The sequence below is a fragment of the Hakea prostrata genome, chromosome 11, assembly GCF_041222555.1.
Source record: "Hakea prostrata isolate BN-2017 chromosome 11, UWA_Hpros_2, whole genome shotgun sequence".
NCBI lineage: Eukaryota > Viridiplantae > Streptophyta > Magnoliopsida > Proteales > Proteaceae > Hakea > Hakea prostrata.
In genome coordinates this window covers 17,081,169-17,106,771 of record NC_142610.1, presented here as the reverse complement: position 1 = coordinate 17,106,771, position 25,603 = coordinate 17,081,169, and positions in this window count along the sequence as shown.

Here is a 25,603-nt window from a genome sequence, read left to right as displayed (position 1 = left end):
GCTACTTGAGCCTAACTCATGAAGAGTCGGGATCACCCTCGGTACGGAATGATCCGTGATCGGCTTCGGAAAGCATGACCTGGCCTCGGAAGGTGACCACTTGGGTCGACTTCTGGAAAGTCGGGATCATCCTCAAAAAGAATGATCCTGGATCAGCGTTGAAATGGCTTGATCGGAAGAAAGCTGGTTCGCATAGATGTCTTTTGGATTAATAACGAGAAAGAAACTTTGGATGACCACGTTTAATAAAATGCATTCTCCAAGAATACCGGGAAAATTCTTTCTCTCGATAATATTTCTTAAGGTGAACTACATTCCACGGTCGTTTCAAACAACTTCCATGAGAGTCCTTCAGCCAATATGTGTTTTTGCTCCACGAGTTTTTGTTACCACATATGGTCCTTCCCAGTTTGCAGAAAGCTTTCCACAGTTCCTTGGATCTGATGCTGATTTTTTCCTCAAAACCAAATCTCCTACTCTGAAAGATTTATGTTTGATTCGAGCATTATAATACGCTGCTGTTCTCCTTTGATATTCCATATTACGGTATAAGGCCTTTTCTCTGACTTCATCTAAAAATTCGAGGTTTGCCCGTAGTCCCTCTTCATTAGTTATTGGATCAAATCCTTCATATCTATTTGATCCCACCATAACTTCCACTGGAGCCAATGCTTTCGATCCATACGCCCGATCCGAAAGGTGTTTCACCTGTTGGGGTCCTGACCGTAGTCCTATATGCCCATAGTACATGAGGTAGTTCATCAATCCACAAACTATGCGCTTCATCCAGTCTCTTTTTTATCCCCTGCAAAAGTGTTCTATTTGTTACCTCAATTTGGCCATTGCATTGAGGATATGCTACAGATGAGTGTTTGCACTCAATATGATAATCTGCACAGAATTCCTTGAATCTCTCATTGTCAAATTGTGGTCCGTGATCAGTCAGTAGAATCTTTGGTAGGCCATATCTGAATATGACATGATTTACGAAGAACTTTTCAATTTGACTCGTGGTAGTTGTTGCCAAGGCTTCTGCTTCTACCCATTTCGTAAAATAATCGATTGCAGCCACTACAAACTTTTTCCCTCCAGCTGCAACAGGAAAAGGTCCCAACAAATCCATACCCCACATAGCAAATGGGAGAGGATTAAGAATTGATGTTAGCTGCTCTGCTGGCTGGCTCTGAATTGGTGCATGAATCTGGCATTGATGACACCTTCTTACATACTCAATTGCCTCAGATTGCATTACGTGGCCAATAAAATCCTTGTCTTAAAATTTTATACGCCAAAGCTTTCCCACCTAAGTGGTTTCCACAAATTCCTTCATGAACTTCAGATAAGGCATAAAGAGCATCAGAGGGTCCCAAACATTTCAACAGTGGCCCAGAAACTGTTCTTTTATATAATAACTCATTTTTTAGAATAAACCTGGCAGCCCTTCTTTTCCACGATTCGGCCTTTTCCCTATCTTCGGGAAGAATACCGTCCTTCGAGATCTTTGTATAATAGGATCCATCCAAGATATCTCTCGCATCAATTTCCATTATCTCCGGCTCTGAATATGCCGGAATATCTAGCTCCTCATAATATACGGTTGTGGAATAGAAACAGACTTTGCGGATGCCAATTTTGCCAGAGAATCTGCTTCATTATTTTGATTTCGAGATATCCTTGTGACTGAGAATTGTGTGAACCACTCCTTACATTGTGATACTTTTTTAAGATAGCTGACCATTCGATCATCTTTCGCACCATACGCTCCCGTGACTTGACTGACCACCAGCTCTGAATCACTTTTTACTTCGATGCTTTGAACACAGAGAGATCTGGCTAGTCGTAACCCGCAATAAGAGCTTCATATTCTGCTTCATTGTTTGAAGCATGAAAATTAAACCGAAGTGCATTTTGAATTACAAATCCGAACGGACTTTGTAAAATCACTCCCGCTCCTGATCCCTGCGAATGACTTGACCCATCTACATGTAAGGTCCACACAGAAGACACCTTACTAGAATCTTTTTCCTCCTCTGGTGATGAAATACTTTCAGCAATAAAATCGGCCAAAACTTGTGCCTTTATTGCAGTTCTAGGTTTATAATCTATATCATGTTACGTTAACTCTACTGCCCATGATACCATTCTCCCTGCCAGATCAGGTTTATGCAGTATTTTCTTTAAAGGCCAGTTAGTAAGAACAATAATTGGATGAGCCTGAAAATAGGGCCGGAGCTTCCTGGCTGCTACTATTAAGGCGAAAGCCTGTTTCTCAAATTCCAGATATCTAGATTCTGCATCTAACAATGTATGGCTTACAAAGTAGATAGGATTTTGAACAGTACCTTCCTCCCGGATTAACACCGCGCTTACCGCCGCCTTTGAAGAAGATAGATATATCTGCAAGCTTTCTCCGGGCTTTGGTCGAGATAAAGCTGGTGGAGTGGTCAACCTCCTCTTGACTCCTCAAATGAATTCGACAGTCCTCGACCATTTGAATTCGTTGAGTGCATTTAGATTCTTCAAAGCCTTGAAGAATGGTGCACACTTATCTCCGATCTGGATATAAATCTACTTAATGTTGCAACTCTTCTGTTAAGCTTTGAATTTCTTTCATCTTCTTTGGGAGCCGTCATATTTAAGATAGCCCGATTTTTCCTGGATTTGCTTCAATGCCCCTCTGTGTGACCATGAAACCTAGGAATTTACCAGATGAAACTCCAAATGCACACTTCTCAGGATTGAGTCTCATTCCATTTCTCCTCAATACATCAAAGCACTCTCTTAGATCGACGAGATGATCAGATTTAAATTGACTTTTTACAAGAAGATCATCTACATAAACCTCCATATTTCTTCCAATCCGATCAGTGACAGACTTGTTCATTGCCCTTTGGTATGTTGCACCAGCATTTTTTAACCCAAAAGGCATAACTTTATAACAATAGCTTTCCCGATTGGTCATGAATGCCGTGTGAGGTTGATCCTCCTTCTTCATAAGAATTTGATTATAACTTTGAATAAGCATCCATAAAACTCAACATTTGCTGACCCCGATGTGGCATCGATTAGCTGATCAATTCGCGGCAAAGGATAGCAATCCTTGGGACATGCCTTGTTCAAATCAGTGTAATCTACACACATTCGCCATTTTCCATTATGCTTTTTCACCATTACCACATTTGCTAACCACCTTGGACACTCGATTTGCTCAATGAACTCGGATCTCTTAAGTTTGTCCACTTCAACCTTAATTGCATCATGCTTTTCTGATGAGAAATTCCTTCGTCTCTGTTTCACTGGTTTGATAGATTTATCTATCCATAAACAATGCTCTGCCACCTCTCTGCTTAAACCTGGCATGTCTTGTGCTGACCAGGCAAAGACATCTGCGTTTCTTTGAAGAAATTCTTTCAATTGCTCCTTGTCTGACTATTACGATCAGCTCCTATCATGGTCCCTTTTTCTCGGATTCTCCAAACCAAAACAAATTTTTTCTAGCTTTTCTCTTTGGTTCACCTCTTTGAATTTTTTCCTCATCCCTATTATCTCGTAACTTCAACGGTAAAAGGCAAGTGCCTTACCTTGTGCTTTCGAATCCTTCAAAAAAGTTGTATAGCTTTGCCTTGAAGTTTTCCGATCTCGATTTGCATTCTCCAATGCCACCTTCCGTTGGGAATTTGACCTTCAAATGTCTTGTCGAAATTATTGCACCAATAGTATTCAACGTTGGTCTCCCAAGAATTATATTGTATCTTTGATAGACTTTTTATTAACAAAAATTTGGTAACTGTAGTTACCGTTTGTGGATGTGTTCCAAGTGTTATCGTTAGTTCCACGGTCCCCTCTACCGAAGTAGACTCTCCGGGAAAATCCAAATAGTCTTGTGCTTTGCAAGGTTTTATCTTGACCGTATCCAACTTCAATCGTTGAAAAGCTTCGTAAGACATGATGTCTACGAGATGATCCTGTGTCTACCGAACTCTATGAATATCTCTGTTTGCCACCTCGATGACTACCACAACGGCGTCATCGTGTGGTTCTTGAATTCCTTCCATTTCTTCCTCCGTGAAGACTATTTCCTTCATCATTTTGATTCTTCTAGGAATAACATGAGATTCGACAAGTATTCACATACGGCATGAGCCTTAGATTTTGAAATTGAATTTAAGTCCAAACTTCCCAGGATGGTCATGACGGGGACCGCTTCGTTGAATCTGCCGATTTTCTTGCTTGTTTAGTATTTTCCTCTCGGAGAGTTATACTGAAAATCTCCCTTGGCTTGTTCTTCTCTAGCTGGTGTTCGATTGTTCCACCTTCTCGGCTGATCAGCAGCATTTCTCTGTTTCCCCCATTTCTCTTTTGAACATATTGGTCCAATCTTCCTTGGTTGATCGGTCGTTCAATTTCATTTTTCAGAATTCTGCGTCATCGGTATCATGACCATGATCTTTGTGATATCTACTGAGAACCTATTCGGATTCCTCTCATCCGCCTTTGCTATCATTGGTAGTGGCCATTTCATAAATCCACGATGCTGAATTTGCATCGGAATTTCCGATCTTCTTGCGTTGAGAGGAGTATAGTTTTCTTGGAATGGTTTGGGAATGTCCCTTCGTATTGACGATTAGGAATATTTCTTGAAAAGCTCCTGCTATTCCTTCGCTCTCTCTCGATCTCTCGATCAGATTTCACAACTCCATCATCTTTCCTTTTAACTCCTTGCTATCAGTTTCTTTTCTTGCTTGGAGAATGTCTTTCATATTTGCATACTGATTACAGCGAGTCGTCAATTCTGCTATATTTGCTGGCTTGTTCATGATCAGGAATTCCAGAAGATGTTCATCTGTTAGGCCTCCGAACATAGCGTCATATGCCACCGCCTCATTCAAATTTTTAATTTGAATTGACTCTGATTGAATCTCTTCATATAATTTCGAAACTGATTCTCCCGATTTTTGGCGGATTGCGGCTAAGTTATCAACAGTTTTCTTTGCTTTTCATGCTACTTTGGAATCTTGACAAGAATACTTTCGTCAAATCCTTAAAATCCTTAATGGAATCCGGTAATAAGTGAAGAACCAAGTTGTTGCAGATCCTTTCAAGGAAGATGGAAATGAGCGACACTTTAAAATATCGAGTTACTCGCTAGCATCATAACGAGTTGAACCGAGCCGAGATGTTCCATTGGATCTGTACTTCCATCGTACATCGTGAATGTTGGAAGTTTAAAATTGCGCGGCAATGGTGCTTGACATAATATCTTTAGCAAATGGATTCCGGTTCATTATTTCCTCGGCTTTTTCTCCACCATCTTTGTTCACCGGTCGTTGGATCTGATCATCGAGGACGCGAAATCTTTTACTGATTTCCGATCCATAAACTTCAGATCTGCAATCTCCTGATTTTCCTGTTTCTCTCTTATCTCTCCAATTCCCAACGCTCCTGCTTTTTTTGCTCCAGATATGACTCAATTGATCATCTCCGGACGATTCTCGATCTTCGAGTCTCTAGTGGAATATAGTTTGGATCCGCACTTTCTCCGATCCTTCCTTCGAAATGATCTCCTTCGGCTTCCTCCTGACTTTTGAATCTGAGAGTTTGGGACAGAGGTCGCTTTTGCTCGGGAAAGAGTTCGAGATCTTCTAGCTGACAAGACCGGAACTCTTTCCTCGGGGATGTACTCCGATCCGTTTGATGAAAGTCCTCATCGGATTTTGTGTCTCCGGTATTTGATCTTTGCATGCTCTCAAACCGCTCGGCGGTCAGATTTGGATCTAACTGCGGACGAGATGTCGCCAATGTATCTCGCTAATTGTTTCTCTTGCCTTTCAAAGCGATCGGTTGGACGAGGTGGAGAATGATCCTCCAAGCATTCTCTGCCTCTGTCGAGTTTGCATCACTGGAATTTGCGGCATCGGAACCACTTCTCTCGTTCTTCTTTTTGGATTTACTCTCCTTGGCTCCCTCTGGCTTGTTTCCGCCATTTCTATTGGTAATTCCTCCTCTCGCTCAGGTGATTGAGCCATAGCTTCTGTTCTGACTTGTTTCCCACAGACGGCGCCAAAATGTTGGTGCTATTTTTGCCGATCGCCTTGAACCGTAATTTCTCGCACCGAACTCCTCAGATCTGATTCGATCTGGTTTGCTCTTCGATCAATCAACCTCTCACTCCTGAAAGAAACAGAATCACAGTATGAAACGGAGCCGATCGTCTTGATCGGCGTCTCGTCTCCGACGGTCTAGTCAGTATGGTGTCGATGGTGTTTCTGGAGCTCTCTGGAGCTTCTCAAATGCTAGTAATGGAGTTCAATCAGAGTGAGCTTAGAGTTTTGGTTGATTCTAGAGACTTACCTTCCTACGGATCTTCTCTGGCTTTTATACTGGCTTTCCCGCTTATAATTCTCTTTCAATTATGACCATCAGATCATCGCTCCTTTTTGGACATCTCTGATCATCTTGCCTTTATCTCTCAATCGAACCCGGTTGAAGTTGGTTTGACTAGTATAAATCGGTAATGGATATATTAGTTACAACAATAGGGGTATCTTGCATTGGGCTTTATTTCGGAAAGGGGGCCTTTTAAGTGGTTTTTTTGGGTTTTTGAAAAAAAAAATTTTTTAAAAAAAAATTTTTTTTTTTATTTTTTTTTTTTTTAAATTCTTTTTTTTTTTTTTTTGTGGGTTCAAACTTCGACTTCATTGTAACCCTTTTGCTCTTTTTTTCTTTTTTCTTTTTCTTCTTTCTGATCTGAGATTAGTCCAGTCCAGCTTATGCTACTCAAAGGTACACATTACATGTAACTTAAATAAAAGGCAGGGATTAGCCCTTGCCCAAGGGGATTCAAATTCTTGACCTCGTACTATGTGGCATTGGTCTTTTGCCAACTAAGCAATCCCTCAATAGATATTCATTGTATATGTTTTGCTATCACAATAAAGGTTTGATGACTAGTGTATATGAAGTGAGAATTGTGATTTTGATGTTAGTGAGATTCAATAAAAATGTAGGATTTGTTTGATAATCACTGAAAAATAGTTTATGGTGTTTTTATAAGCAAAAAAATCGGCCGAGACAGGTTTTAGAAGGGATACTTACGGAATTTGGCACTCTAACATAACATTGCAAATTTGTAAAATTTATTACGCTTTTCAAATTTTCTACTTAAAAAGCAATTTTATCAAACACCTAAAAAGTGTTTCTGCTTCCAAGAACACTTGGAATTGTTTATAGTGTTTCTTGAAGTAGAAACATTTGGTGAGTCCATGGTTAACCTGCGCATAAGCTAACCCATAGGTATTCATCCCCCCCCCCCCTCCTCACCCCCAATCCCCACCAAAAAAGAAGAAGAAGGATTCAGTAGGAGTTGTACCCCTGTACCAACTGAGAATGAGAACTGTAATTTGTTGTAACATGGGTGCAAGGATGGAATTATCCTCGAAATTTCTTTTACTTGTTTTGATAATCTTTACTTGGAAAAATTTCACGGACGCCCAAAGATATTTGGCGAAAATGTAGGCACCCCAAAATTATACCAAATTGGTAGTTGCATCTTTTCCATTAAAACAATAATGGTTAAGTTAGAGACAGTATATATATATATATGTGTGTGTGTGTGTGTGTGTGTGTGTGTGTGTGTGTGTATGTGTGTGTGTGTGTGTTTGTGTTATAACATAAAGAAGATATATTGAATATAAAGAAGAAAGACAAGATTATTCAACTCTTCTATTGAGTTAGTCATTACATATTTATAATGGAACTAGCATCTTCTCTGATATATTATACTAGAGTTTACAAAGAAATACAATATATCATTCTCACACACAATAAAATAATCTTGATATGGAATGATAGATTGTCACCCAAGATAGAAGGTGCATAGAATGGAAATATTGACTACCAACATTATGTAATGAGATGATTGTGATCTTCAATAATATGAGAATGTGAATCACCAAGATTGCATCATGAGGTAGTTGAGATCTTCAATTGGAAGTACAATCTCTTTGGGGGTAATGGATATCTATAAATAAATATTATTTATAACACTCCCCCTTGGATGTTCATCAATAGATAATGTACCTCGTTAAAACCTTACTAAAAAAAAACCATGTGGGAAAAAATCTTAGTGAAGGAAAAAAATTATACATATCTAAATAATACATTTTGGTAGCTACCTCGTTAAAAAACTTATCAGGAAAACCCAGTGGGACAAAACCTTGGTAAAAGAAAAACAAAAGTGCAGCATGTATTTTACTCCCCCTAATGATAACATCATTGAGTATATTTGAATACGCACATTCCAATATCATATACCAGCTTCTCAAAATTTGAAGTAAATAATGCCTCAGTAAATAAATCTATCAAATTATCACTTGAACGAATTCAATGAACATCGATTTCACCATTTGGTTGAAGATTATGAGTGAAAAAGAATTTCGGTGAAATATATAGAGTTCTATCTCCTTTGATGTATCCTCCCTTCAATTGAATTATGCATGCAACATTATCTTCATATAATATTGTTGAAACTTCTTTTTCTAGTAGAAGACTGCATGCTTCCTGAATGTGTTGTATCAGTGTTTTTAACCAAATATATTGTCGACTTACTTCATGAATTACTATTATCTCTGCATGATTTGAAAAAAGTGAAAACTATAATTTGTTTTGTTGAATGCCATGAAATAGCTAACCTTCACTTGTGAATAAATAGCACATTTGAGATCTAGTTTTATATAAATCTGATAAATATTCTGCATCTGCATAACAAGTAAGTTGATGTCCACATTCATAGAATAACATAATGTCAATAACCCTAGAATGTACTGAAATATAAACATAATGTCAATAATTCCTCGATAGCATTGAGATATGATATTTCAGAACCAAGAAATTCTCCATTGTTTTCTTAGGGTCGAAATGAATATTTCTTTATATAAGTGATCTCACAACCGTTGGGGTACTAAATGGATGTACTTTATTTATGTAAAACATTTCAAAATATTTTCTGTATAAATTAATTGATGAACGAATATTTCATCATTCAAATGCTCAATTTACAAGTCAAGACAATACATTGTCTTTTCAAAAATTTTCATTTCAACTTTTTTCAAATAATCTATTGCTTTTAGAAACTCTTCAAGAGTTTCGATTCGATGATATCAACATATACACTTATTAAAATTAGATCCATATCCTTTAATCAAGGCACAATAATAAATTGGATCATTTTTATACCTTTTATTTAGTAAATATCCACTAAGGAGATTATATCATATATGCCCTAATAATCTCTGAAGCCTTAGTGAACAAACTTCCTAGGAATTTTTATGTGCTTCAGGCATTTTGAATCCTTCAGAGATTTTCATATATATTTCATACTCGAGTGAACCATATAGATAGGCTGTAATAATATCTATTAGACGCATGTCAAAATTTTCATATACTGCCAGACTAATAAAATATCTGAAGGTGATTGCATCTACCACAAGAAAACATGTTTCCATGTAATCAATGCCAGGCCTCTACGAAAATTCATGTGCCATAATTCATGTTTTATATATCATAATCATTCTTTTCTCATTTCATTTTTTGCACGAAAACTCATTTGTACTCCCATTGGCTTTATACCTTCAGATGTTGAACTACAGGTCCAAAAACTTTAATTTTTCAAGCGAATTCAATACTGCTTGAATTGTGTCTTTACATTTTGGCCAATCATTTATTCATTCATATTCATCAACAAATTTGTGTTCAAGATCATCCTCTTATTACTTTATTTCAATAATAACATAATATGCAAAAATGTTGTCGACAATTTAATATTTTCTATCTCATCTTTTTCCTGCAATGATATAACAAATCGAGATCTCTTCATTATTTTCAGGTACCTTAACCTCTTCTGAGGTTTTATAGAAAGTTATGTCTTCAGAATTTTCATAATCAATTGTCTCCATATTATGATCATCTTGATCATTTGCTCATTTTTTTTTCTAGGATTTTATCTTTGGAACCGATTGATCTTCTACGTTTTAAACGTGGTTAAATTTTACTTGCATTGATAGATTGTCTTGATGTTCTTGTACTTCTGTTTGTGGGTTTTAATGGCTGAATGAACTTGGATGAAACAGTTATTGTCTATTTGAAATATTTTTTATTTTTAGAGTTTAGTTTCTATGTTAGGTGTATTCATTTATAGAGAAGAATGTAATTTACATCAAAATGCATTTGATTTCAGGTTAGTACATCAAGAGGCATTGGATTGACTATTGATTCAGCTGTTGGAGGTTACTTGCACAGGTAAGGTATGGGTTATTAATTTGGGTATCAATGGATGCTTGTATTATTGTTTCGATTTTAAAATTATGATTTTTTGTGATCTACACAACCACTGCATCTGAATGGCACTTCACCAATAGCTTTTGGATCCCCATTCCATGTAAACATGATGTAATCCAACCATGAGAGCCTTAAATTCAGCTTCTGAGTTCATCTTATGTACGCTACTTCAGTTATAGTCTATGTGATTTGATGATTTCCCTAAATGTCTTGAAGCTTGAAAAGTATGTGCTTCACAGTTCACATAATGTGATTGAAGAAGTTAGTTTATGTTTTCTAATGAGGCATGAATTGATACTCTGTTTTATACCTGGAAGGGGAGTTAGTAAAGTTCACATTGTCTTTGAAAGATAGTATTGGAGTTAAGGTTTGTTTTGATTCACTCATATTCTTGGAAGAACGTTGGAGATTGCATACAATTGAGAAACTTGTAGTAAGCTTCCACTTTCCTACATCTATGTGGGAAGTTAAGGGAGTTCATATTATCAATTGACAGAGCCATCAAAGCTAGTTGCTTTTGAACTTCTTGCACTTTTCTAGAGTATTTTCCAGGAATGTAGAATTTAGAACAATGATGGACCAAAGAACTATTAAACAAACCTAGTGAGAAATAATATTGAGAAGCATCGTTGATAGAACTCGTTAGGATTTTGATTTCCTTTTGTTGCAACGGGTACATGTTAATTCATACATATTTCTAACATGTATACCTTAGTGAAGAACCCCACAACAGCCACAGGTAGAAGGCTTGGATGAAGCAATGCAACAATAGCAGGCCAAGCAAAATTCCAGAGCTGCTCCACCAAATTACCAGCTAAGCAACTGGCATTGATGCTTCAGGGGAAAAACTCCAAGTCAGAGACCAATCTATGTGACTCTTAAGTGCCAGACAACCACATTAGTGTAGTGTCAAGTAGGGAGAAACATGCATGTCACTTTAATGAAGCAATGAATGACTAATAATAACCAGACACAATAACCGAAAAAGGAATCCCAGAGAGGAAAAAGGGCCAGCAGCTATTTATGATGCAATAATGACTACTCTTCATAGGTGTGCTCCACAATGGCATGAGACAAGGTCTGCATATTGTAGCCATCTAATACTACAAAAAGATGAAAATGGGAAATGAAGTGACAGAGCTCTTATTTAAATGCCATGGCCTTATTTAGTTTGTTTTTGCCATCAGTATTGCTAGAAACATATTCCATAACTTCCATTTTTTTTCCTATCAATAATTTTCTTTTTAACTTGGATTCCTCCCCATGTTTTTTAGCTGTACTTTTCTGCATATCACTGGATGTTGTTTCAAGATGTCTATCTTTTCTTTTTAAATTGCATTTGTATGCTAATCTTGCAAGACTTATAGTGGCCAAATTTTTGTCTAACCTTGTAGGAGGCAAGCGCATCTCCCGCCTCCAAGAGCAGTTTGATGATCGCTTGGATCCTATCCAGAGCGAGATGAGGAGCGGTATGGGATGGCTAGAGAGTGTCATACATCATATCAGGACTACTTGAAGATCCCTCCTCCAGCACCACAGCCTTTTGATGATGATGTCGAATCATGATTTGTAGTGCAAACTATTTATGTTGTTTGTATAATGGGCTGACACTCATATGTCTTTTTCTATGGATGCTTTGCTTGATCATATATATTTTTGTGGCAAAGTCTTTTGTATGATTTTCTTGGAAATGTAATGATACATTTGAATAATAGAAAGCCATATTTTGTGAGAATTGTACTAGCTATAACATACCTCTTGGTTTTGTTATGTTCCCGTACATAGTAGATATTAGGTTGAACCTAGTCAAGACCTCAATGATGTGCCAGAGGGGATGGTGGTGTTCATGGGGAAAGAGAAATGAAATATCAAATCCAATATTGACTTGTCGAGAAAACTCAATATATAAATAAATGATAAAATACAATTTTGGAATTTAATTAGTTTGGCCTTTGATTTCTGTCACCATAAACATGTTGCTAACATGAAAATTAACAAAAGATAACTAGGATAGTAAATTTTCTGTAGGGTGCATAGCCATAAAAATTATGGATTATCCATAGGCCATATCTTCCCTGGAGTAAAGCAGCACAGGGTATAGGTACAAAATAAAATTTTAAAAAAAGGAAGAATGCCCAGATGGCCGCTGCCTTCTGATCAGACGGAGCAATCCGTCTGAGCAGACGACGCACCTTCTACTAAGAAGGCTTGCAGAAGGCACACCTTCTCTACTTTGAAGTCCCGCAGAAGGCATGCCGTCTTATCAGACGGAGCAGTCCGTCTGAGCTACTGTGATTCACCTATAGTTACATGTAAAGAGATATGGTTGAATCCATGGATGAAAGCTTGTTCACACACAAAAAAAACACAAAAAAAAAAAAAAAAAGAACAAAAAAAAAAAAACCAAAAAAAAAAATAAAAGGGGGGGTTGGTGCCCCCCCACCCCACCAAACACCCACCCAGCGGCGGCCGGCCGCGAATCACACAGCCCCCGTTCTCGTAGAATCATATTCGTAAAAAAAAACTGTTTGGTTACCCCGATTCCGGAAAGTGAATGCATCGAAAAACCATTTGGTTACCCTGATTCTGAAAGTGAATCTGTCTGAAAAACCATTTGGTTACCCTGATTCTGAAAGTGAATCTGTCTGAAAAACTGTTTGGTTACCCTAATTCTGAAAGTGAATCTATCTGAAAAACTGTTTGGTTACCCTGATTCTGAAAGTGAATCTGCTTTGTTATTTGATTTGATTAATGACTGAGCATAACAATTATTTACAAAATTCAAATTGCATCCACCAGTTCCCTTCTTTTGGGTCCTGCATTGCCATAGGAGATAAATGAACTTACAGATTCAAGGCAAAAAATTATAGCAACTGCATACCATCCATGTATACCATGCAGCTCATCTTGACAAAAATTCAAAATGGGGATGAATGGAGAACCAAACGCCTCCTTCTAGAATCAATCGGTCCCAAAAATCCATAGGATCAACGGTGGATCGAACCCAACCTGGATAGCCAAATAACCAACTTTATAGGCATAAGTGAATTTGTACATTATTTGTGTCTAGTGCCAAGTATGACCTCAGATGAGGCCTATTAGAGGGCTAGTATACATATCATTGGCACCATATAGTTGAGACTTCCCTGATTTCATTGGGGCTATTCTTTTCCCTCTTACCTTCACTTTCATTGGGGGTGTTGGTAGCCACATTTACATTGGGATTTTTGGCGGGAGAAATGTTGTAGAAAAATAAAGAGAAACTCCCAATTATTGTTAGCTATATTTATGATGAAACTCTCAATTATTTTTCATACTCGGATTGGGAATGTCAAGCAGTAGGATCTCTTTGTTTTTGTTGGAAACAAATAATTTTATATGCATTGTTGGTAAGGACCATTCACATCTACCACATGTTAGAATTGATCGCTTATTAAATTTTATTTATGCTACTATCTGAAGATAGTGACTCTTTTAGATTTGTTGTTTAACAAATAATAGTTTATGTTGTTTTGCCAACCACATAAATCTCTGTTTATCCAAATATCAGAAACACAAATTTTATCATTTTGCCAATGATCTTCCAACCTGTTACATACCAGAGAGAGAGGCAATGACTATCCCCAATTGAAGTACCTATATATACTATGATTCATCCAACCTGTTTCTCACCTGCTAAAGTTGTGAAAAAGAATAATATTTTGAACCATCCACAAAACCAACAGAAATCCAATCTGATTTCTTTCTAGAAGGCACCATTCATAACTCAATATTAATGTACCCTTAACAATACATGTTGAAAAGACAAATGTTTTTACCTATTTGTTGCAAACAAAAATACATAAGAAGAAAGAGTAAAAAACCCACACACATAAGAACAAGAATCCATGATACAACATTGTGATTCGGTTTGACAGAATTTCAATGTGCACGTGCTCAGTAGGTGCTCGGCATGCAACACCCAAATTCTTGTTGTTGATGATGTGATATGATGTTGAAGCTGTAGAACCCTCCTCCATTGTATGAATCTCAGACATATTATCTAGCCAAATAAAGGAATTTGGATGGTTACTACCACTTGGGCACTTATAAAATCTTCGACCTGGATTTTTCCTAGTTCTTGAAGTCATTAGGATCATCCTTCCTTGCCTACAATAGCACAATGGAGGCTGTTGTTCCATTCCAGTTGAAGTTTGATCTTCACAATAGTAACCTCCCATCACTTCACCTGTAAAACAAATTCACTTGGTATATATCAAATAAAGAATACTTTAAATCAGAATGCTCCTCTATAGATATAAAGAGACTCCCACTAGTTTAAATGACAACAATAAATAATTCTAGATGTGTATCCTATCTATATAATCAGTGATACCAAATGAAAAGAAGATGGGGACTGGCATAATTTATAAGAATTTGATAAACGTATAAAAATTCCCAGCTCAGTCGCTGCTATTACAAAAGAACAAAACAAATAGTGAGGTTACTGGAATCATTTATAAGCAGTGAACAGTATTCAAGAAACAAAAGGCTAAATATAATAGAGTAAATAGAGAGAGAAAATGAGGAACCAAAACGTAACTCCCTAATACCCGTAATGAAATGGCCTAAGTACCGAATCAAACCATCCTACTTTTTCCCAAGCACTCATTTCTGGGATATAAAGCAAACCGAGGCACTGCCCGATTGAGATGGCCCGACATGACCAGCATGCCCACCATACCGTACCCCCTCCACCCCTTCCATCCGCAAAAAAAATATCAACACATATACACCCCAGAGCAATGGAAACCGAACCATGACATCAAATGATAGTAAGACCTAAAAAGATACTTCCCAACGCAAACATATTAAACTCAACCCTCCAAAAATAGACCCACACATTTATCATTATTTCTTATCTTAATAGTTAAATACTCAATTACAAATCCCCAAAAGATCACGAATGGGACAAAAACAAATATTGACTTTCAATTCTATCACAAAGTTAGTGTTAACGTACTTCTGTAACCAAATATATATAAAGGGTTTTGAGAACATGCAATAATTCTGCATGCAAAATTTTTGAGTATCATCTTTGTAGTTGTTTAACATTTCTTAACCCATAATGCAATTGATGTTATAACACACATTCTCGGTTAAAAACCATGAGCAAGAATAGATGCATGAATATCTGTTTCTCATATGTTTATAAGGCAGACGTGAACACAATTCTATCCATGTAAAACCTGCAGAATTACAAGCAAAAATAAAAAATACAAAAGAAAACTTGCACCTTTAAGTAAGAAATCCAAAAGGGTTTGCAGAAATTCCACTTGAAAGGTCTCACACCCCCCTCCCCCGCCCCAAGAAAAAGATTAAAAAAAAAAGGAAAACAGAGCCAATATAAAGCACATATCTAGAGTTTTAACTTGATTCTAAATATTGCTCCTCCAAAGATAGGGTGGTTGCACACCAGCCAAAGCAAGTATTGAGCTAGGCAAAATCCATATCCCATCTCCACAAATCAAACTGGAGGCTAGTGCAGGCCCAAATGCGTCTGCTTTGGGTTTGTTCAATTCTCGTCATACAAATAGTATAAAAAGCTCCCAATACACATATCTGTTGCAAAGTAGCATCCAAGGTAGAATGGTATAGCCATGGCCATTGGGAGATAATTAATTATATCTTGACATAATTAATTATTGGACAGGTAAGCTCAAAATTAATCCACCGAATAAGATGAAGGACTGGAAACGACAAGCACAGTGCTCCAAAACTTGTGGGAATCTCCAAGAGGGGGTTTGACTCATAAAACTACTTGGCATCTGCCAACGGATGAGAGGCAGGGAAAGGTGTATTGAGGATTGCAAAGCAGGTGAAACCCAAAAAGAATAAATCTTTATGTGATGATGATCTCTGGCATGAAGTAGTAGAGAAGTACAATCCTGATTGTGAAGATTTGATGTTTTGTCTCTTGCTTCAAAACCTAGGGAGAGATGGAACTTGGCCTGATGAGTTTTTGTCGCAAGGAACAGAACCTTCTTGCCTCTACTGGGTAAAGAGGTTTGGAGGGAGAGTTGGTCAATATAAAAGAAAAAAACAGAAGTTTGAATTGGGGTCTTAATGAAGCGACATTGACGCTTCACCCTACAAGTGCCAACACGACCCAGAAGAATAACCTATTGGGGGTTTCAGTTGGTTTTTGAGGGATCAGGCGAAATTGGTTGACATAATTATCATTTTGGGAGGTCATGGAGTAAAATGTCAATAGTGTTGCTGCCAATAGCAGGTGAGCTAGGCATGGATGTGTGTGTATGTCCACATCCACCTGTACCTAAATAGACAGGGACATTCAAATTACAATTAGAAAATAAACAAGACAAGCCTGCTACGACTATTACTTAATATTATATTACCTTATAGGCTATGTCAACAAACTAAAACAGCATAACAAGGTTCAGCTGAATAAACCAAGTTTTAATTAATTCATGAAAACTTCAACTAAATTGGCAGAACCATAACCATTGTCCCCCTACCTGGGCAAAAGCACACAAGGAGAAATCGAGGATGCAACTAACCTGATATCCATAGGCAATATTCATTTTCCTTTTCAGTTGTCACACAGGAAACCCAACATGAACCCCCTTGGCACCATGAATGTGACAAACAACAACAATTCTTTTTTCTTATTTGTTAACATTAGGCAACCGATATCTCCATTAAGAGCTAGACAATAGAAATGTACAAGAAGCAAGTCCAGACACTGGAAGTAACATCTGGTATTGACTGTTCTTTTTTTTCTTTTCTTCCAACTAAATCACATCTGGTATTGCCTGTTAAGAGAAGTGCCACTGCTCATACTGTTCCAAAATGTACACAAGAATTCAACAGAAATCTTAAAACTGGAGCAGCCACAGTGAGTACTAAATTCAAAAACAAAGTGCTTTACCTACCTATACACACCAGAAAAAGAAGAAGAAGAAAAAGAAGCAGAAATGAAGAATTTCTCCGTAGATTCAAATCGAAAACGTAGTATACTCACCAACAATGTTGTAAAGGATGATAAAAACATAGATTCTCCCCATTGGAGGATTGATTAAACCCATCAAACTTGGCTTACAATAGTATAGTTCAACTTCTTAAAATTTTAATACCCTAAATTAAATCTTAAAAGTCATGTTATCAAAACATTATGATTGTTTGGGTGATTCAACAACACTAAACATCAGCCATATTTATCTAAGAAGTACTTGATGACGGTTGCTCTATCCTCCTCTTTCTCTGAAAGTAGTGCATTCCTAAGCCGGATGTGATTTCCAAAGAGGTCTTTTGCACGCAGCCGAGTCTCCAAGTCAAGCTCTGTCATTGCATTAATGGCATTTTGTAAAAGTTCATCCTTGTCTTCAGCCTTATGAGCAAAAGCCTTCTCAGCAATAGCAGCAGCCTTCTCAAGAGAAGCCTTCAAAGAATAAGACGAGCAGCCTTCTCGCAGAAGCAGCAGCCTTCTCAGGCGGCGGTTGCCCTCTCGAGCAGCAGCTTCTCAGCAGTTGCCCTCTCGACAAGCCGATTGCCTCAAGAAGCTGCCCTCTCGACAAGAATTGCCTCAAAGAAGCAGCCCTCTCAGCAGCAAGCTTCTCATGAGAAAGCTTCACCATGTCTACCAAAGCAACAGATATATTCTCCAAGGGACCCACTACTTGATCAACTCCTTTCTTCTTCTTCTTGTGGGAATCATGAGACTGCTCACCAGCTCTTGGCCTACCTCGAGATCGACTACTCTCATGTGCTGTAGATTGGGTCCACGACATGTCAGGTGTAGTGGTCTGAGGTTGAAAACTCGAGTTGCCAATCTCATTGTCATCCAATTGGATGTTGAACTCATAGGCTTCAGGTGAATTCAGTTGGGATTCATTCAAGAAGTCTTGACCTGTTCCAGCTTCAGAGCCTGTTGCAATCTCATTACCTAGGGCTGCAGCAACCTCTAAGTGAATGGGGCGCACCGAATGGTCCTTCCAATATTTTTGCTCTTTCTTCTACAAATTCAAAACATAAATTTGTAAACTTTGAATCAACTATAGGGGCTCATATTCACTCACTTTTTTCTGCTAATGTGCAGCGGTGAGGAAAGTGTTGTAATCTATAAAAAATTATGGTTTGTGAATATTAGTTTTTACCTTTACTTCAGACTAGAAATGGGGAGCAGCATCAAACCTCTTTTCACTTGGATTCCATCCAAGTCCACTTTGTTTTTGCAAGTCTGATAGCGCTCGCAACCTAGTTTTCCAAATCCTAAAATGGTTGCGGCATTGCTCCCAATCATAATTGGACCCATGCTTTTCGGAGATTTGTCTACTAATTCCCAACCAATGCTCTTTTCTTAGTCCATTGTCTCCTGCCCTCCCACTAGCATGTACTTGCAAGAAAAACTCTAGTAGAGAAAGAGACACCTCTATAGGCCATGAGGCTATGTCTCTTCCTCTTGCATGTGATGCATTTTGAGAGTCCATCTGGTAAAATCATAATTAAGGGACAAAAGTAAATACATATGATGAACTGTTAGTTATGATCAATCAAAATACATATGGTGTGGTGCAGAAGTGTAGCAATCATATGATGACATTAGTATTCATGATCAGTTGCAATTCTAACATTTGAAGCTAACATTTGAAGCAATCATAACTTGAGTTCGACATGAAATAATACCACAAAGTTTGAGACAAAGTAAAACAAAATAAGGTACAATCCAAACTCAAACTCAAACAGTTGGGAGTCATTCAAATTGAAGTACATAAAAATTTAATCATTTGATTCGACTCGAGTCTACGATCCCATGTCTTCATCATCTGCAGCATTTGTTGTTGCATATGCATTCCACATCTGTGTTGCCAAGTCATCCCGGAATGCTTCGCTTCAAATGACTCTGCATGGTTGTCTTCATCTTCGTCGAATCACTACTTTCCTCATCATCTGCATGGTGTGGTGCGGAAGAGGAAGGCGTTGTTGGCCCTAACCCCTCCGTCGACTCATGGGCAAGCCATTCCTCCTCTTCTTCCAAAGAGTCATGGTTTAGAATGTGGTTGTGAAGTAGTACACAAGCTATCACAATCTTAACTTGAGTTCTGAAAGGAAACTCCGCTCGAGTTGCCAATATCTTAAAGCGACTCTTCAACAAACTAAAAGCACCTTCAATGACTTGGCGTAACCTAGCGTGCCTCAAGTTAAACAACTCCTTTTCATTTTTGGGTCTTTGATTTCCCCTCTTCCATTCCTTCAGATGGTACCTAACATTTCGATATGGCCTCAAAAAACCTCTTTGGTTGGCAAACCCAGCATCACCAAGATAGAATTTACCATTTGGAACCACTAATTTTCCATCTCCATCTCTATGGAGAGCATCATCCAAAATGCGGGAGTCGGATGCGGACCCTTCCCAACCAAGCAAGTATATACGTGAACCTTTTGTCATGGTCGCATGCAGCTAAAATGTTTTGTGTAATAAGACCCTTCCTATCTCGAAACGTCCTATGTTTTTCAACGGGAACCCATGCTTGGTATATGCGATCCATCAATGGCTCCAACGCAATCTTTGAAGAATGGGTAGAAGCTGCGATGGTTACCTGCAATCTTCGGATGTGTGGTGAGACTAGGGGTTTTATAAGCAACGGGGTCAGTTTCATCATTGCATTTAACACTTTATTAAAATGTCGACTCACTGTCTCCCCAGAATGCCCAAAACGGTTCTTTAAAGTCGAATTCTTAATGTGGTGTGCAAGACAATGTAGAAACATCGTTACTTGTTCCTCAACTAACACCAATTTGTTGTCTTCTAACAGCCCCCTCGTACGCAATAATTTTACCAAGTTGTAATATGATCTTTGGCTCATTCGCAATTCCTCACGACATGTACGCTCGGTGCCACCAATAAAACGTTGGGTTTCAAGAAACCCACGCCGGACATCTACTCTATATGGTTGCCTCCCCGCGTATGTTCTCCTAATGTATTCAATTACGTAGACAACTGCTGCGCCCACTAGAGCAACTACCAACTCTTCGTCATCCATGTTGAACAACGTGCGTATGCGTTCTCTAAATTTAGGTCCTGAAATGTGATCATATAGACTCAAATTGGATATAGAGTAAAATTGGATATAGATCTGAAATTAAAGCAAAGGATTATCAAAAGGAAGTCAAGGGCCTATTACACACGGTCATAGCAAAATGTGCAACTGCCAACATCAAAACAATACATTGAATGTAGCGAAGTTGATAAACCAATACAGCAAAAAATCCATCTTAAAATGACTAATAACAGCCAAGTTGATAAACCAATGAATCGTAGATCATTCATAAAGTCTTTAAAAATTTAATATCAATCAACACATAATCAAGTAAACTTACTAAACTTATAGGCCTTAGCTATATCATTTTTTTTAACAAGAAATCTGCAAATTAGCCCTGCAATAGTACAGTCATATATATGCTATTATGCTTGCATATATTCACTTGAGTACTTGACTAATGTAACTGTTCAATTACCATCTTGTTTCAACAAAGCCCTGATCTTTATTAGATGTCAACTTGGATGTAGAAAGCTTGAATAATGTTCTGTAAATTTCCAGGTTTTTTCATTATTATGAGAGGTAAAGAAATTTTAAAACCATATACTAAGAGATAGGTCAAAACAGTGCAATGTGAAAAAAAACACTATGCTGTTTAATACTGGCAAGATTTATTAAGTGAATAAGTAAGGATTTTAAGGAAATAATATGTAGCCATTCTCTCTCTCTCTCCCCCCCCCCCCCCCTTCAACCCATTTTTCATGTTCATTTATGAAACAAATCTAAGTAAATAATCTGGTTCTCCAACTATTATAAAATTAGAAGAAGCTAGCATCCCACCTTCACTGCATTTTCAAGCAAAAAGAAAACAAATCAAGAACATAATTTTCAACAATGGCAGCTGCTTTCAGAATTTTGTATGTAGTTCTGGTATTCAGTTTGATTGCAAACGGTGAGAAATTTTTAGGGTGCTCTAAAAAAAAAAAAATGGCGAAAAAAAAAAAAAAAAAATTATATATATATATATATATATTTCCTGCCTAACAATGAAAACTAATCTATTTTCTTCCTTCCTCCTGTATAGAAATCAGTGGGCACCCTTGCCTTCGGCTATCTCAAACTATGACAGGAATACTGGTGGGGAAGAAGCTTGAGTATGTGGTGACTGTAACTAACAACTGCAACCGTTAAGAAAGAAATATTAGAGTCTCCTGCAATGGGTTCCAGACAGCTGAGAAGATTGACCCTTCATTGTTCAAACAAAATAATGATGGAAGCTGCCTTCTCATCAATGGACAACCCCTCGGTGTAAACCAATCAATATACTTCAAATATGCATATTAACACAAAATAATCAAAAGTTCAAATATTTCAGGGAAATCAAATCACCAAATCCTTCGCAACTGAACAACAAAATTAAAAAGTTGGAGAAGCACAAAACTCATCAAACAGCAATAAAGTTGTAAATTATTCAAAATAATTTTGTTGGGATCAAAACTCATCAAAAACAGGAAAAGATTAATACTACTGCTACGACTAATCAAGAACACACCCACTCCAGCAGAGAACCAACACAAAAACCTTAACAAACCTTCTTGTTGCCACAACTGAAGCCAAAGAGAGAAGAGAAAGAATGTCACAAAAATCTAAACCTTAACAAACCTTCTCGCTATCCCTATGAAATTCCATTCAAATCGTTTCTGGCCATACATTTTTGTTGACAAACTTCTTGTTCCTAAGCTATTTGTCGTGTTAGGAACACCGTCGGATCTTTCTATGTGAGAGAGGTGCACTTCTAGCAAACTCCAATGTTGACTTTGTAATAGAAATTAATAATCTCTAATCCTATCATGTGTCAATCACAATAAATGGATTGATTTCAGGTATGTGACAAGTAAAAGTCTCACATACACATTTGAATGGAGACTTAGAAATTCAAATGAAGACAATTTTTTTCTTGATAAAAAATGAAGATAAATTTCAACAAGGGTAAGAATGACTTTGGAATCCACTCCAGCCAACCATCCCACAATATTAGAAGTTTAGAACAGCATGTTGAAAAACTGAGGAGAGTAAGAAAATCAAGAAGACAGAAAATAAAGAAAGAATAAAAAATAAAGAAAAGACTTCCTGAGACAATAGATGGTGTTGTCGGTATAATTGCTTGTGAGCACCTCAGACATATAATCCTTTTCTTACACTTTTCTTCCAATTGGTGTTTTTATTTTCTTTTTCAAATTTTTTATAACTAAAATACAATCAATCAATGATCTATGATGAGCTCTATGCAAGTCAAATGGTAGGGAGGGTGGTGTGCGAGTGTAATGGGGGAGGGTGGTGTGCGGTGTGAAGTATTTAGAAAAAAGACAACTATTATTATTAAGAATTCATGAAAAAACAATACATGAAGGACCCTCAAGTGCCTCAAACCAGAGTAAAACCCTTGCAAGTGCTTCTATTTCCTAGGAGCAGGTTTTAATACAAGTACTGACTTAAAATTATTGCAAACAAAGTGATAAATTTATTTAGTAATCATCATTACAAGGAAAGCACTCACATGGAAGGCAGAAGTAGCCTAGTTAACCCTGGGATGGATTAAGGACCCCAAGTTGGCAACAACCGTAACCAGTGGCCAAACCGAATTGTTTTCCACCATTGTCGCATAATTTCCCTCAAATTTCCATCCGCCAAACATTCTTTTCTTTTGGGGGGGGGGGGGAGGGAGGGACTTCCAATAATTTCTGAAATTCAAATATGCAATATATAACCAGAAAATTTGAGCAACAACACCAGTTAAGGGCTTGTCAAATAAGTTAGGCACCTCATAGTTTATCCCACATAAAAGCCCATTGCCAAGAGGTCTTGGGTTCAACCTTCCTGGTCGACACCTTCCCTCCCAGGCAATAGAATAGAAAGGGGAAAAAAAAGGGAAAGAGAAGAGTTTTTTTTTTTTTTTTTTTTGGGGGGGGGGGGGGGTTTGGGTGGGGAGACGACCTTCGTGTATGGAGATTTGGTGACTTTCTTAGATGTGCCAAAGTACCCCTATCAATTGTGATGATATAGACAGATCATATCCGATGATCCGATTTGACCTTTGGGTAGTGGCTCACTAATGAGATAGGATGGAATTTGACAGAACATAGTCGTGGATCTGTTTTTGTGACTCTTCGAAATTCAGATATGTTTCTCTGGATGGCTCGAGACCTCACCTTTAATCTGATGGTAGATACAGCAAAATGTGAATCCAAATCTGGCTAAGAATTTAAGATTGACATTAACAGATCTAAACAACAGATTTCCAGAATTTAGACAAGAAAATAGAATAATCAAGTATTTGAAATACATAACAAAAATGGCAGAGAGGAGAAAAAAGATCATGAGTAACATAGAGCTGGATATTCTACCAACACCAAAAAACCCAAAAAAAAAGAACATAGAGTTGGATCACGAAGGACCTAGCCCCAGGCAGGATCATCTTGAAACTAATGCTGGTTTAGTCTTAGACAAAGCTAGGAACAATTGAAGAACTTTGAGCAGATCACACAATAAATCAAATTGAAACGGAATCAAGAAGAAAATAAAAAAATAGAAAAGAATGATAAGACTATTAAGTAACTTACAATACAACTCTATGGGGTCTCTCACACTTCCACCATATTTTTGTCTCTCATCAACTGCATCTTACCACTCTCTTATAAAAACACAACCACCTTTGAATCATGAACCATGAGAGATTTTTCTTGCCTTGTCAAAGCCACCGGAAACCCTTAACAAAAGCACTCAATCCATAATTTATTTAGCCCCAGCACCGTACCCATTCTAATATAAACTTCAAAATTTACAAAATCCCACGAGAACAAGCAAACACCCCTTTCACCCTTGCTGATGAATCCCAAAACACTCCTCTGCTCCAGTGAAGTTAGCTAAAGAAGAAGAGATTCTTGAAAAATTACTTATTACAACCTTGAACACTAGCCCCAAGCCAAAACCAAAATCGATATCGAATTCAAAATGCAAGAATACCAAGCCAACAAGAAACGAAGATAGAGAATAAGAAACCCAACACAAAACTAATCCAATCAGGGAAAATAAAGACTATGCAGAGACTTACCGCCTATTTCGATGCCAAAGTCGAAAACACGAACAAAATTTTGGGAACGCTGGAGTTGCAGAGCAGAGAAGCTCTAGCTTCTTCTTCCAGATCTGCCGAAAACACCAAGATTTGGGAACGCTGGAGTTGCAGAGCAGAGAAGCTAGGGTTCTTCTTCCAGATCTGCTGAAAACACCACGATTCAATAAATCTGTGATAGGGATCCTTCGTCGCAAGGTTGGTGGTGTTCGTCGCCTTCTTCAGATCAAGAAATGGCTCGCCTTCTCAGCAGTAGAAGTGCTTCGAGTTCTCAGCAATTGTAAGCAGCGGAAGTGCTTCGAGTTCTCAGCAACAGGAGTGAGGAGTGCAGGAGTGAGGAGTGCAGAAGTTGAAAGTTGGGAGTGATTCGAACTTCTTAGCAGCAGGAGAACGGATCTTCGACTTCAGCAGCGGGATGAAAGTGTCGAGTGTCGAGTGTCGAGTGTCGAGTGTCGAGTAGGTTTCGATGAAAGTGAGTTTCGCCGAGTCAAGTTCATTTTTTCCCTTTTATATCGAGCCCGAATTCGGCCGACTCGATTTGGAAACCACCTCAATAGGTGGTTTCCAACTCATTCACATTTTTAGGCAAAAACGTGGATTGTTGGAGATTCATGACTCACGAAGAAACCGATTCAATTTTTAACCAAACGCTTTTTTTTGTTGGAGTCATGATTCCCCGGGGCGGTGACCGGGAATAGGGGGACCCAACCCCCCCGCCCGCGGTGTTGGTTGGATAATAACATAAAAAATTAAAAAAAAAAAAAAAAAAAATAATAAAAAAAAATAAAAAAAAAAATAAAATTTTTTTTTTTTAAAAAATAAAAAATGGTTTTTTTGTTGTGTGATGGGTGTTGGTTTTATTAAAAAATTTTTTCTTTTTTTTTTTATATAAAAAAATAAGTAAAGAAAAAAAAAAAAAAAAAAAAAATAATTCTTTTCTTTAAAATAAAAAAAAAAAAAAAAATAAAAAAAAAAAAAAAAAAAATTTTTTTTTTTTAAAAAAAAAAAAAAAAAAAAAAAAAAAAAAAAAAAAAAAAAAATTATATATATACTGAAGATCACATACCATGAACCACTCCTTGAGTCCCAATATTCACAC